Consider the following 4,337-nt stretch of genomic DNA (forward strand, 5'->3'; position numbering starts at 1 on the left):
GAACCACCACCCAGTGCTTGGCCAAGACCCCTGCCTGAAGGTTGATAACGCTGAGCACAGAGCCTGAGTCTGGGTGGCGCAGGAGGGGTCACTTGTGAGGAAGGAACAGCTCAGGCCCCTGCACAGTTCTGCAGCCTGACCTCTCATGCTTAGGCCTCCTACCAGTCCCCAGGGTGATGACGTCATCCTCTGCTTTCGCGCTGTCTACCATGATCTAGCACAGCTTCTGGGCCAGGTGAGTCTTGACGAGGACAGTGGCCATGCTGAGGCTGCATGGATGAGAACGTGGGTGGTCAGGCTCGGGCGAACGACATCATCTGGGAAGACTCTGGTGTTGCCAAGGCGCCACTCTGGCTGTGTAGTCGTCTTGCTAGGACACTGTGGACAGCGGCTAAGAGTGTGCCTGAAGGACGCTGGGATCACATGCTCCTTCTGCCCCATCTGTCTCCACCCCACCAGAGGGCCTTCTCTCTCTGCAGACCCACACACTCCGCCAACACACCCGACCCCTTCAGGTCCTATGGAGCCTCAGCCCAGCTGCTGCTAGGGGGCAGGGGTTGGGCACGGGGCTGTTCCAAGGAAGTGTGCCCCAGCCTCTGCCCAGACCTGTCTTCCCTGGCCTAATCCTGGAAGACACTCACCATGCCAGGACAGAAGATGGGTACTTCGTCCCTATAGGGGCACCGCTGGCACCGAGGGCCATCTTAGTGGGTAAAGGACCCATCGAAGACCTCCCAGGGTCCACATTCCACCATGTGGTATGTATAGGTGTGAAGCCCCGGAATACAGCACTGCCGGGGGCAGACAGGGACAGTCAGGCAGGAGTGGCCCTGAGAGGCAGGAAGGAACAGCCTGGCTCCACTCTCAGGAGAGGGTGACAGAGCCTGTAGCAAGCAGAGACTCCAAAAATCAAGGACATGGAGGCAAACGCAGAGAGGGAGACTGGGAATACCGTCACTCAGGGACAGACAAGGACCTGAGGTAAGGCAGGCTTGAGGGCAGAGGCTCAGCAGAGGGGCAGGATGCAGAGACCCAGCCAGGAATGGAGAGCCCAGGAGGTGCAGGGGCCCACTTGACTGTGCTGGACAGCGTGTGCACTTCAGGGCTCTTCCCTGCCTTGGGCCATAGCAAAAACACGTCCTCTGGGACAGAAGGGGGCATGGGCGTCCTGGTCCCTGCTAACACCCTCCCCTGGCTCTGAGCGCTCCCACCTCCAGCACCCAGGCCCGCTGGTCAGAGTGGGTCTCAGCAGCACCTCCAGCACCCAGGCCCGCTGGTCAGAGTGGGTCTCAGCAGCACCTCCAGCACCCAGGCCCGCTGGTCAGAGTGGGTCTCAGCAGCACCTCCAGCACCCAGGCCCGCTGGTCAGAGTGGGTCTCAGCAGCACCTCCAGCACCCAGGCCCGCTGGTCAGAGTGGGTCTCAGCAGCACCTCCAGCACCCAGGCCCGCTGGTCAGAGTGGGTCTCAGCAGCACCTCCAGCACCCAGGCCCGCTGGTCAGAGTGGGTCTCAGCAGCACCTCCAGCACCCAGGCCCGCTGGTCAGAGTGGGTCTCAGCAGCACCTCCAGCACCCAGGCCCACTGCTCAGAGTGGGTCTCAGCACCAACTCCAACACCCAGGCCCGCTGCTCAGAGTGGGCCTCAGCAGGACCACCAGGTCTCAGCAGCACCTCCAGCACCCAGGCCCACTGCTCAGAGTGGGTGTCAGTACCACCTCCAGCACCCAGGCCCGCTGCTCAGAGTGGGCCTCAGCAGCACCAGCACTGGGCATGGAGGAGGCCAGCCTGCATGAGGAAGATGCTTCATTTGTTCACCAAGACCTGCTGGCTACTAGCATCATTCTGGGGTGGGGTCAGAGTCAGCCTTGGGTGCTGCAAGGATGGGCCCCAGGACCAGGCTGTTCCACCCTTACTCATGAGGGGAGGTCTGGACACGTCTTTGCATCCTCACTTTGGCTTTCCTACTGCCATGGGTGACAGATCTTGGAGGGGGGAAGTGCAGAAGGGACTTGAACCTCACAACCCCTCTGCCCACGCAGTTGACAATGACATGGTCTAGGCTGCTCTCAGGCAAGCGGACAGACTCTGAGAAGTATGCCTTGTCACTCTCTTGGTCAGAGTTATCAGGGATCTGGTGGCCATAATAAACCATGGGTCTGGGTGGTGATGAGATGAGCCAGTGGGTTGGGTCTTGCAGCGTGGAGGCTGGGGCCTGAGCCCTGTGGGAGGGCTGGAGGCAGAGGGCCTCACTTGAAGCTGGCATTCGATGCGCAGAGTGAGTATGGCTGCCGTGTCGGCCCTAGTGTCCTCACTCAGTGTCCCTTCCCTGCCAATCTCAGGACAGACCCAGCCAGTCTTGCCCTCAGCAGACCTCACCATGCAAGAGCTCGTGTCAGAGTTACACAGGGCCACCAGGGACGTGGCCTAGAGCCTCAGGAAGTCAGTAGAGAGGCTGTGTACAGCTCTCCCTTGGGTGAGGGTGGCAGAGTCAGGGCAGGAGTGTCGGACCCAGCAGCCAGGCCCAATCCCTCTCAGGGACAGAAGCCTGGGCTCCCCTCCCTGGCCATCTCATTCTGGTCTCACCTGCCTTCAAAGGTGCTGGTGAAAAGAGAGCTGGGCTCCTTGCAGACATGGCCCGCCCCACCCGCTATCCACAGTGCACGGCTCCAGGTGGAGGGCATACTGAGGGGAGGGAAGAGGGTGTGAAAGACGCTCCAGGCCCCACCCTGGTGGCATTCTTCCAGAGAAGCTGGAGGGTGGAGGGTGGACAAAGCACCCTCACTCAGGGTCTGTCTACTGGAGTTGGCTCCCAGCACAAAGGCATCTTTCAGTCCCCTGCCTCTTTGTTCCTACCTGACTCAGAGAGAAGTATTCAGGCAGCCAGAGCGAAATGTCATTGCTTCCCAGCGCATCCCTGCTGGCCTGGGCTCACCTCTCCATGCTGCTCGACCATGACTGTGATGGGGTACAGGTGGGCTGGAAGGCCCCAGTGCCACATGCCTGCAGGTGGATCCAGTTGGGGGCTATAGCACCCACATGGAGTTGGCCCACTCCATCGAGCAGGGGAGGAGGGGCTGGGGGTGAGGCAAGGCTTGGTGTTTCCTTGGCCCCCTGGCTCAGCCCTGCCTAGGAAAATCAACTCCAGGGAAGCTGCTGTGGTGACTGTTGTGGAGATTAACCCTTAGATGTTTATGTCTCTGGCTCTGTTAGAAAGCAAACAGTTTCCAACTGACCTTGAGTACTAGCAAGCAGAGAGAGTCTGCAGAGCTGAGAAACCTCCGCATTTTTACCCTGTCATTGTAGGTCCTGAATAGTTTCTGTTTAGTAACGGCTTAAAAGTAAAAAATGCATGTTGAACCCCAGCCATTAGGGTTGTCAGCAAAAGAATTATCCAAGTCAGTTTTTACCCGTTGAAGCTCATTAGAGAGAGAGAAAAAAAGGACTTTTGAGTTTGTACAGAATTGAATTTTCTTTTTTCAGACTCAATTGCAGGACAAAAGTCATCTTTAGAGTCTCTGGAGGGATAGGTGGAGCAGTTTTTGAGAAGCTAGCTGGCTGGGAGAACTTAGGTCCTCTTAGATGAACCCTATAGCAGAAATCTCTCTACAATAAAAAAAAAAGTGCTGGTTGGAAGAATTGAATTCTCTTTTTTCAGACTCAATTGAAGGACAAAAGTCATCTTTAGAATTTCTGTAAGAATAGGTGGAACAGTTTTTGAGAAGCTAGCTGGCTGGGAGAACTTAGGTCCTCTTAGATGAACCCTATAGCAGAAATCTCTCTACAATAAAAAAAAAAGTGCTGGTTGGAAGCAGAACTCAAAACCTGTAATTCTCAGATCCATGCACTCAGTCACGGACACCATCTGCCATCTAGTGAGTAAAGTGGGAACTGCAGAAGGTCCCAAGGCTGCCTGCTGAGTCATGCCCTGTGCTGAGCAGTGGGGCCTCCCAGGAGAAGCCATAGACATTAAAGGAGGCATGGAGGAAGTCGAGGGAGGCTTTATGGAAGAAACACTATCCAGGCAAAGAGTGACCCAGTCCAGAAGTGGAGAGGACTGACTGTAGCAGAACGAGCAGAAGCTAGTGATACTTGTAAGGGGAAAATGTTACATGCAGGCAAGAGCGTCTGAGTCCTGGGCCCGTATGCACTATGTGCTTGTTCATGTAGCAAGTGCCTTCGGACTCAGGGCTCAGCTCCTCCCATTAGAAGTCTAAAGAAAGAATTCTGAAGTGGGCTTGCCCAGAAGGAATGAATGGCCCCAGCTCCCTCACTGATGGTACAGAGCTATTGGGACAATCCCATGACCCTTCCCTATAGCCCTTCGGCTGCCTCCGGGAG

The 4,337-nt window shown here is 56.6% G+C and overlaps 1 pseudogene; it reads left to right on the forward strand.

The window, feature by feature from the left end:
- The first annotated feature begins 2,889 nt into the window (after window positions 1-2,889).
- Window positions 2,890-4,337, forward strand: part of LOC102468846 (peptidyl-prolyl cis-trans isomerase A-like) — a 69,334-nt pseudogene continuing 67,886 nt past the window's right edge.

This window comes from Tupaia chinensis, unplaced genomic scaffold (assembly GCF_000334495.1).
Source record: "Tupaia chinensis unplaced genomic scaffold, TupChi_1.0 Scaffold000223_1, whole genome shotgun sequence".
NCBI classification, from domain to species: domain Eukaryota; kingdom Metazoa; phylum Chordata; class Mammalia; order Scandentia; family Tupaiidae; genus Tupaia; species Tupaia belangeri.